Source organism: Panthera leo, chromosome E1 (genome assembly GCF_018350215.1).
Source record: "Panthera leo isolate Ple1 chromosome E1, P.leo_Ple1_pat1.1, whole genome shotgun sequence".
Classification (NCBI taxonomy): domain Eukaryota; kingdom Metazoa; phylum Chordata; class Mammalia; order Carnivora; family Felidae; genus Panthera; species Panthera leo.
In genome coordinates this window covers 18117410-18128379 of record NC_056692.1, presented here as the reverse complement: position 1 = coordinate 18128379, position 10970 = coordinate 18117410, and positions in this window count along the sequence as shown.

The following is a 10970-nucleotide window of genomic DNA, read 5'->3' as shown; positions in this document are numbered from 1 at the left end:
TCAGCGTGGAGCCTGACACGGGGCTTGATCCCATGAACCGCGATATCATGACCTAAGCCAAAACCATGACCTGAGTGGAAACCAAAAGTCGGATGCTTAACCAGCTGAGCCACCCAGGTGCCCCAAGTGGCCTGTCTTGCAGGGACAGAGCACTCTGCAGGAGCCACATGAGCATCATTTGGCTTGTCCAAATAAATGCCATCTTAAATGAAACCATAATTTGGAGGGAGAAAGGGCATTCTCACTGCCTTGCTGGCTTCTGCTGTGTTGTTCCTGAGAATCCCCCAACTCCCATCCCACGCTCTACTCCTGGGTCCACTTTTACCACCAGGCCCACATGCAGGTGGTTTGGGACCCTTGTCAGTCCCATACAAGTATCCCTTGCATGTGATGTCACCTTGTTAGATTCGGCCCATCTGTGTCACTTAGCATTCTCTAGTCTCAAGGAAAAAGAAATACATTCTGGCTATCTATTTTTTTTTTTAATGTTTGTTCATTTTTTGAGAGAGAGAGAGAGACAGAGAGAGATACAGAGCGCGAGTGGGGGAGGGGCAGAGAGAGAGGGAGACACAGAATCTGAAGCAGGCTCCAGGCTCTGAGTGGTCAGCCCAGAGCCCGATGTGGGGCTCGAACTCACTGACCACAAGATTATGACTTGAGTTGAAGTTGAACGCTTAACCGACTGAGCTACCCAGGTGCCCCTCTGGGTGCCTTTTTAAAATGAATTTGTTTGAAGTCCTTGGAAGGGAAACTCTCAGAATAAAAGGATGCTGAACAGCCAGGTCACAATTAGGACAAGACACAGGACAGTTCTGGGAATCCGGGCAGTAGGAATAATCAGACACCTTTTACAGGGCGTCACCGTAACCCATTTCTATCACTCTCAAGATTCTGCTTCCCAGGAAACCGGCTGCTGGCCTGGCTGGGTCACATGCCCGCCCCCTGACAAGGAAGGAGGGAGGCGCCTTGATTCTTCCATGGCTGCACCCAGTGGGTGCAAGATGCTGTTATCAGAAGGTGAGTTAATTCTAGAGATCGAGGATAAATTCTAGAGATCGAGGAAGCCAGGATGGGGAAGATTCCGTGCAATGCTTAAAGGATACTTGGGTCAGGCTTCACCAGGGTCCACCCAAGTTTCTCTTCTGAGTAGCTTAACACCGTGGCAAGTGGTCCTGAGGGCAGCTGGGCAGCCGTGTGGCTCTAGGACACCAGTCTACTCAGAGCCAAGCCCACCAAGGGACAAGCTAGGACTTAAGGAGTGTGCCTGGGCTCAGTGCTCACCACTCCACGGTTAGCACCAGGAACCAGGCTTCAGTAGCATGACAGTTCCAATCTCCACAGCCTAGGAGGTTTTCCGGCTTAGCTGCCTCCTTCTTCCTTCTCTCAGTGGGTCCTGCTTCTAATGGATTTACTCTCCAGACCCGGTTCCAGCTGCTCTTGCCTGCTTCCTGGTGGCCATGCCTGTTATGACAATGCCCTCTGGTCTCAAAGAAAAAGTCCCCAACCATTTTGAAAGTGAGCCTAGCTGATGAGGCAAGCATACTTTCCCAAAAAAGAACTGTCAAGACAGAATATTTTTTTTTTGATGAATTGATTTGTGTAATGAATGACAGTCCTATAAAAGTACGAATGAACAATTACATCCAGCAAGCCACAGTTTAGTCACCTACAAACAAGAAGTGCGTGACACCAGGACTCTCCTGGAGGGTTGCAACTGTCAGAGAGACCAGCCCTCTTGGCTCCACGGGGCTTTATACTGGGGAGAATGGTGCACACATCGAAATGTTAGCCTATCAACACGTCGCATGCTCTTCTACAGAAACTTCTTCCTCAGCACACACACCTCGTTTTCCAGGCTTCCTTGATCGCACAACCCCTCTTCCCCGCTCCAGGCTTGACTGCCAGTATTTCTTCTCTAGACCCCATCAGCCTTTGATTCACCCCATCTCGTCGCCAGCCCCCGTGTATTAGGCATGTCTGGAAGGTGGGTTATACCTCATCCTCAAAGAGAAGAAAAAGAAGGAGGATGAGGTAGAAAAGGAGAAGTAGAAACCGATATCTCACCAAAGAGAATATTCAAATGCCTGATAAACATATGAATAATTGGACAACTTCATACGTCACCAAGGAAGCACACATTGAAGCCACAACGCAGCATCACCACACCGGAATAGCTCAAAGGAAAAAGAAGATAAATATAGGGGCGCCTGGGTGCCTCAGTTGGTTGAGCGGCCAACTTCGGCTCAGATCACGATCTCGCAGTCCGTGAGTTCGAGCCCCGCGTCGGGCTCTGTGCTGACAGTTCAGAGCCTGGAGCCTGTTTCGGATTCTGTGTCTCCCTCTCTCTGACCCTCCCCCGTTCATGCTCTGTCTCTCTCTGTCTCAAAAATAAATAAACGTTAAAAAAAAAATTAAAAAAAAGAAGATAAATATCAAGTCTTGACTTGAGTAGCCAAACTCTCTGGAAACAACTCAAATGTTTGTCAGTCAGACAGAGAAGTTGTGGGCATTCACACAAGTGAATATTAAATAGCAAGAACTACGAGAACGTGTGACAACGTAGTGATGAGTGAAAGAAGTCAGATACTGTACATGGTCTACAAAGAGCCAGTAAAAAATCTATTAACTATTAGGCCACTGGTTACTCTTGGCAGGAAGATGGCGGGCGGTGGTAACTGGGAGGCAGTTTGAGGGCAACTGGGAGGAGCTGCTAACGTCCCTTGATGTGAGTGCTGCTTACGTGTGTTCACTCTGTGGCAAGGCATTCAGTTGTGCACCCTTTATGGATATTTGATCTCAAGGGAAGAACATTTAATTCTCTTTCCTCCATTACTCTGTACCTTTCAGTTGCCCCGATGTGTCTCCATTTCTGCCTCCCAGACCCCTCCTCCCCCCGTCCTCCTTGATACCAGTCACCCACTCAGGGCCTTCTCTTTCCTCCCCTCTCTCTCTCTTTTTAAAATGTTGGTTTATGGGGCGCCTGGGTGGCTCAGTTGGTTGGGCGGCCGACTTTGGCTCAGGTCATGATCTTGCGGTCCATGGGTTCGAGCCCCGCGTTGGGCTCTGTGCTGACAGCTCGGAGCCTGGAGCCTGTTTCGGATTCTGTGTCTCCCTCTCTCTCAGACCCTCTCCCGCTCATGCTCTGTCTCTCTCTGTCGGTCAGCGCAGAACCTGATGAGGGGCTTGAAATCGTGAGTGGTGAGATCAAGACCTGAGCCAAAACCAGGAGTCGGATGCTTAACCGACTGAGCTGCCCAGGTGCCCCCAAGATAACTCGCTGTTCCACAGTAAGGAAGGGGAGAAGAATTGGACAGAAGGGAACAACAACAGCAACATTTCACAGGACAATGAGCATATGGGCCAAGTGACTTAGCAGAACGGAGACGCAGAATTTTGACATAGCAGTGGGGAAGCAATTTCACCGTAACATTCTCACAGTCATTCCTGATCAGAAGCTGAAATTATGTCTGGAATTGAAGATGGAGTGAAATTTAAAATAAGGAGGATTGGGACGCCTGGGTGGCTCAGTCGGTTCAGGGTCCAAATTCAGCTCACGTCATGATTTCGTGGTTCGTGAATTTGAGCCCCGCGTCGGGCTCTGTCCTGACAGCTTGGAGCCTGCCTCAGATTCTGTGTCTCTCTCTGTCTCTGCCCTCCCCTCCCACTCATGCCCCCCCCATATATATACACACACACATATATATATACATATATGTATATATATATAATAAAAATATAATATATATCCATAACAAATAAATAAAATAAATAAATAAACTAAGGAGGATTGGGTGAAAGCTGAGAAGTGTCAAATTTCCTCTGCTACTCTAAACCATTGGGGTGACTGTCTCTCCTGCACCCCAGCAGATGAATGGGGGATTATTCTTTTTTTTAAATGTTCGTTTATTTTTGAGAGAGAGACAGCTTGGGGGAGGGGCAGGGAGAGAAGGAGACAGAGGATCCGAAGCGGGCTTGATGCTGTCAGCACAGAGCCCGATGCAGGGCTCAAACTCACAGACCACGAAATCATGACCTGAGCTGAAGTCGGACACTTAACCGACTGAGCCACCCAGGCGCCCCTGATTCAATTTTAAATTATAATCACACTTGATTTGAGAGAGCAAAATCTTCCCAATATAGTTGTATTGTAGTTAAATTGTTCTCTAATAGGAAGCTGGTAGATAACATTCAAAATTGATGAATAAAATATGGGTGTATGGGGACACCTGGGTGGCTTTGGTTAAGTGTCTAAGTCTTGAACTCAGCTCAGGTCTTTTTTTTTTTAATATTTATTTTTGACAGAGAGAGAGCAGAGGAGGAGCAGAGAGAGAGAGAGACACAGAATCTGAAGCAGGCTCCAGGCTCCGAGCTGTCAGCACAGAGCCCAACTCGGGGCTCCAACACACCGACTGTGAGATCATGACCTGAGCCAAAGTCAAGAGTTGGATGCTTAACCGGCTGAGCCACTCAGGCTGTCCTCAGCTCAGGTCTTGATCTCGGGGCTGTGAGTTCAAGCTCCACATTGGGCTCTGTGCTGGGCATGGAGCCTACTTAAAAAAAAAAAATGTTTTTAATCCATGTACGCACTCCATTTAGAAACAGGGATCATATAGATGCCAAAACAAATGGCTAAAAGATTTGAAAATGTCAGATGCTGAGGAGGAATACTAGGAAAGTGAGGAGGAGTGGGGCCAGAAACCTCTATGTTTTGTTTTTAGCCTTTCAGAATATTTGGCTATTTGAATGTGTTATTTTGTATTTTGCTATTGAGATGTGTTATTTTGATAAAATAAAAATTAACTTGGAAACTCTATTCAATCCTAAAGAAAGCAGGAAAACATAAAAATTAAGCGTAGAAAAATCAAGAAAAGGGTGCCTGGCTGGCACAGTCTGTAAGGCATGTGACTCTTGATCTCAGGGTTGAGAGCTTGAGCCCCATGTTGGGTGTGGAGATTACTTAAAATCTTAAAAAAAAAAAATTTAATGTTTATTTTTGACAGAGAGTGAGAGAGAGCGAGAGAGAGAGCATCAGCGGGGGAGGGGCAGAGAGAGGGGGAGACACAGAATCCGAAGCAGAATCCAGGCTCTGAGCTGTCAGCACAGAGCCCAACCCGGGGCTCAAACTCACAGACTGCGAGATCATGACCTGAGCCGAAGCCAGACGCTCAACCAACGGAGCCACCCAGGCACCCCTACTTAAAATCTTTAAAAATAAAAATAAAAATCAAGAAAAATGGAATTGCAAAAGTAATATGATAGGAATATTTCCAAGTGTATTTTAAAGATATGTTTGTATCTAATAACAGATTCAAAATATATGAAGAAAAAATATATAAGGGGCACCTGGCTGGCTCCCTCAGTAGAGTATGTGACTCTTGATCTCAGGGTCATGAGTTCAAGCCCCATGTTGGGCATGCAGCCTACTTAAAGTAAAAATAAATAGGGGTGCCTGGGTGGTTCGGGCTTGATTTCAGCTCAGGTTGGTGAGTTCAAGCCCCAAATCGGGCTCTGTGCTGACAGCAGGGAACCTGCTTCTCTCTCTCTGTGTCCCTCCCCCACTGTCTATTAATTAATTAATTAATTAAAATATGAAGAACTAAAGGTAGAAATAAATCCACAGCCATAGTTGGAGTTTTTCACCCTTCTCTCAGTAATTGATTAGAACAAGCAGTGACTAACAACGTGGATGGAACTGGAGGGAGCACGTAGGGCTCAAACTCAAGAACCACGGGATCATGACCTGAGACAAAGTCGGATGCTCAACCACCTGAGCACCCAGGTGCCTCTAAAAAGATTTCTTTAAGTAATCTATACCCAGTGTGGGGCTCGAACCCACAACCCCGAGATCAAGAGTCAGATGATCCACCGACTGAGCCAGACAGGTACCCCAAATTATTATTTTTTAATTTTTTTTAAGTAATCCCTACACCCAACATGGGGCTCAAACTCACGACCTCAAGGGTAAGAGTAGCATGTTCTGACTGAGCCAGCCAGGCATCAGAAGACCTTTTAAAACACATATGATAAAGCCAACATGGCCCTCCCAGGGAAATATATAAGTTTAAGTGCCTATACTGGGAAACAAAAGGGCTTATACTAAGCTAGGTCTTAAACTAAGAAATTAGGAAAAGAACATTGAAAAAAATCCAAAGGAAGGGAGAAATGCTTCCATCAGCGAACACAGAGTGATTGCATTGAATTGGAAGTGAAATGGTCCCCTGGACTTTGTGGGCTTTTATGCCACCAATTGATCAGGCAAAAGATGGGATTTCAATGTTAGCTTAGACCATTGAATCTGTTTTCCAAGGAGAAATTGGTTGTTGTGCAATGTGAGCAAAAAAGAACTGTCAGAATCCAGAGGAATTTCTGGGAGATGCCTCCTGATACTGCATGAAGGAGCTCCTGGTAACTACTGCTCAGTGTTATTGGCATAAACTGTGATGCCTGTGCCCAGGAATTGTGACAGCGTGCTCTGCTCGAGGAGTCTTCTGGTCTGGTTTTAGTCTTCTTACCAGTGGCAGAGCCTCTGAACCTGACCTCTGGCTGTCCCAGGGACTTATCAAAGGCCTTTAATGAATTATTTTCTGCTAAAACAACCTACTTAAGAACGTTGAGGGGCACCTGGGTGGCTCAGTCGGTTAAGCGTCCGACTTCAGCTCAGGTCATGATCTCATGGTCCGTGAGTTCGAGCCCCGCGTCGGGCTCTGTGCTGACAGCTCAGAGCCTGGAGCCTGTTTCAGATTCTGTGTGTGTCTCTCTCTCTGCCCCTCCCTGTTCATGCTCTGTCTCTCTCTGTCTCAAAAATAAATAAACGTTAAAAAAAAAAAAAGAACGTTGATACGCACTCAAAAGTTTTTGTTGTTGTTTTTAATTACAAAAATAGGATCACCTTGCTTTGTTCATTTCATAGTAGACAGTGAACATTTTTCTATGTTCATTCATATAGGTTATTCTTTTTAATGGCTGCAAAGTATGTCATTGTATGATTACTTCATAATTTATCTATGTAATCATTAGTTCTTAAAAATGAAGTTTCGGGATGCCTGGGTGGCTCAGTCAGTTAAGCGTTCGACTTCAGCTCAGGTCATGATCTCCTGATTCGTGAGTTCAAGACCCGCATCGGGCTCTGTTCTGACAGCCCAGAGCCTGGAGCCTGCTTCAGATTCTGTGTCTCCCTCTCTTTCTTCCCCTCCCCTACTCTCGCTCTGTCTCTCTCTCTCTCTCAAAAATAAATAAACATTTTAAAAAACTCAAGTTTCAATGAATATCCTTGTACAAAAATGTTTGGACGCTTGAATAATTCTGTAGGATAGATTTCCTAGAAGGAACATTCTTGAGTTGAAGGGATTTGCATTTAAAATTTGGAAGGTTACTGCTACATTACTTCCACAGACAAGTTGTGCAAGTTTATACTCCCACTCCTCACTCTTACAATTAAAAAATTTTTCCAGGAAGGAAAAAAAAAAGAGGTTAGAGTGGGAGAGAGCCAAAGCATAAGAGACTCTTAAAAACTGAGAACAAACTGAGGGTTGATGGGGGGTGGGAGGGAGGGGAGGGTGGGTGATGGGTATTGAGGAGGGCACCTTTTGGGATTAGCACTGGGTGTTGTATGGAAACCAATTTGACAATAAACTTCATATATTGAAAAAAAATTTTTTCCAATCTGATGGGCAAATGGTGCTTTCTTTGACTGTTTGCCTATTGCTGAAATTTCGTCTTTTTTCATGTTTTTTGGTCATTTGCTTTGTTCTGCAAAGTGCTGGGTCTTTTTCTTAGTGATTTGTAGGAATTTAAAATACTTTTTAATTTTTTTTTTTATTTTGAGAGAGAGAGAGAGAGCACACATTCTCTTGCACAATCATGGGAGGGGCAGGGAGAGGAGGGTGGGAGGGGGGGGAGAGAGAGAGAGAGAGAGAGAGAATCCCAAGCAGGATTTGTGCCGTCAGCACAGAGCCCAATGTAGGGCTCGAACTCATGAAGCGTGAGATCATGACCTGAGCCCAAACCAAGAGTTGGGTGCTTAACTGACTGAGCCACCCAGGTGCCTCACTAAAATACTTTTATGTAGCAACTGGTGTTTGTTATGGATGTTCCATATATTTTTCTTCATAGCCAGTCACAGTCTCTCCTTTGTTTCTAGTCTTTAGCCTTAGAGAATTTTTGTTAAGAATTTTTGTCTTGAGTTCAAGCCCTGTGTTTGGCTCCGCACTGGGCGTGAAGCCTACTTAAAAAAGAAAAAAAGAAAAAAAGACTGTATGTCATAGGCTAAAAATCGAGAATAAGACCAGACCAAGGAGGGCTAAAGGTGGAATATAAAGATGTGACCACAAGACAGCTTAAGAGCCACAAATGCCTACAGTCAGTGGCAACCCAAGTCCACAAATGGTCCAAAAACATTCACACCTTTGTCAGAGAGTCGTGCTTAGGGCTGGCATTGTGGGGCAAGACCCCCCTCCTCAATACTTATGCTTTCCTGTTCGGTGGAGAGACTGCCTGTCCCCCCGCCACCACCCCACCCCAGAGCTGCCCTAGGCAGGGAATTCTGTGGTGCCCCCTGCCTCTGGCCTGTGCCTCTGCAAAGTGACTCTGTGATCTGGGGTGACGGTGTGTCCCAGGAATCTCCCGATTCTTGCATGGGCCCCTGGAATACAAGCAGGTCACCTCTTGGAGGGAAAACAACATGGAGACTTGGCCCTGGAGGAAGTGACCTCTGGGGTCCTGTCCTGCCCAGCACAGCACTGACAAGGCTGGCTCATCCTTTTTTTTTTTAATATGTTTATTTATTTTTGAGAGAGAGACAGGCAGAGTGTGAGAGGGGGAGGAACAGAGAGAGAGGGAGACACAGAATCCAAAGCAGGCTCCAGGCCCTGAGCTGTCAGCACAGAGCCTGATGCAGGGCTCGAACTCACAAACCGCGAGATCGTGACCTGAGCCAAGGTCGGATGCTTAACCGACTGAGCCACCCAGGTGCCCCAAGTCTGGCTCATCCTACTTGGGTGGGCTAGTTGACTCTAATGGCAACAGAGGTCACAGGGGCCCCAGCAACAGGGCCAGTTTAAGGCCCTCCTAGGGCCAGGACTTCCTAATTTCTGCTGTCCCACTTGACATCCCCAGTAAGTAAGATGTGCATCCCACATTAAGCAAACTTTGCACATTCAATTGAATTGCCCTGATAGGTTACTTTGGGGGACAACATATAACTAATTATTAAGTTGTTAATTTTTATTCTGCAAATTGATTTTTTTTAAATTTTCTAGTGTTTTTATTTATTTTTGAGAGAGACAAAGACAGAGCCACCAGTGGGGGAGGAGCAGCGAGAGAGGGAGACACAGCATCCAAAGCAGGCTCCAGGCTCCGAGCCGTCAGCACAGAGCCCCACGCGGGGCTCAAACCCATGAACAGCAAGATCATGATCTGAGCCGAAGTCAGATGCTTAACCGACTGAGCCACCCAGGCATCCCATGGATTATCTTTTTTTTTTTTTTTTTTTTTTTTAGTAGGCTGCACACCCAACATGGGACTTGAACTCATGACCCTGGGATCAAAAGTCAGATGCTCTACTGATTGAACCAGCTGGGTGCCCCAGGGCTTATGGATAGTTTATATTCAGCCAGGTGGCCGTGGGCCCTTTTGCTTTGCTCTACATCGCACCGCTCAAGCCTGTTGTCTAAAAACAGCCTATACAGAAGAGTCACCAGCAAACTGGGACAACTGGTCACCCTATAGGCCAGCTACCAGCTGTCACAATTTTTTCTTTCTCACTGGGTACGATGATACTTCATGGAATGCTGGTCAAATCCTACCCCCGTCATTGGAATGTATACACGTAGACAACGCATTCTAACAGCACATTCTATCCACCATACACGCTAACATTTATAAATGCATTCACATAAGCACATACATTCCAGACAAATACAGACACACTATACTCACTGTGCATACGTATATACATACACATATATATCACAGATCCCACATATATATAAATACATGCTATCTAAACATGTATAATAAAATACGTGTAAATACACACCCCCCCCCCCCCCAAACACAAGCATGTACATTTAGGCCGTTGGGGAGATGGGGAAAAAAGCAAAGGTGACCAGTAAGTGGGCTCGTGTGGATGGAACCGGGATTGCAAAGGGAAGTGAGGCAGGTTACGGAGGAAGGACTTTGAATAGCAAATAACAAGAATGTTGCAATGCACGGAAAGAGCCCTGGACTTGGAGTTGGATAATCCTGAAATTAAATCGCGGCTCTGCCATTTACTAGAGGCGTGACTAGAGCAACTGACCTAATTTCTCTGTGCTGCATTTTTCCCATCTGTAAAATGGGATGTTATAAAGATGTAACTAAGTTCCAGAACATTGCAGGTGCTTAAGTCCCAACTGTTGTTATTATGAGGCGTATGGGGGAACTAAAGGTATTTGAAGGGAGCCCTGATCCCCGGGAAGTGGTGTTTCGGGGCGGGATGGGATGGGGGGGGGACCTTCATAGAGACCATTATTTGCGTCATCCCGTTCAAGACCAAGAAGTCAAGGCCCAAAGCAATTAAAATGGTTGGCCCTAGAACGGGGTGTGGAGGATGCTTGCACCGTAGGGGCAGGTCCAGCAGATGTGAGCCACGTGAGCCAGGCCTGGGCCGGGCTGGGCACATGGGACCCAGCTGCTACCAGGAAGCCCTGATTGTCTGGATGGCCCAGTCGCAGCCCTCCTGAGCCGCCTGGCAGCATTCCTGAGGACTTTGATGCCTGGTTTGCATGTTATGCAAAGCAGGGCCATATTCTGCCAGAAGGCCACTGTTCTGGCCCCTTGCCATCATCGGTGGCACCCAATGTCTCCAATGGGCCTAAAACTTTACCCTTTCCACTGGGCATGGTGCCAACTCCCCTAGCTGCCTGTCAATAGCAGAAAGGAGGGACTGCAGGCTTGGAGGAAAGGGCACTAAGCTGGGGAATCCAGTTGAA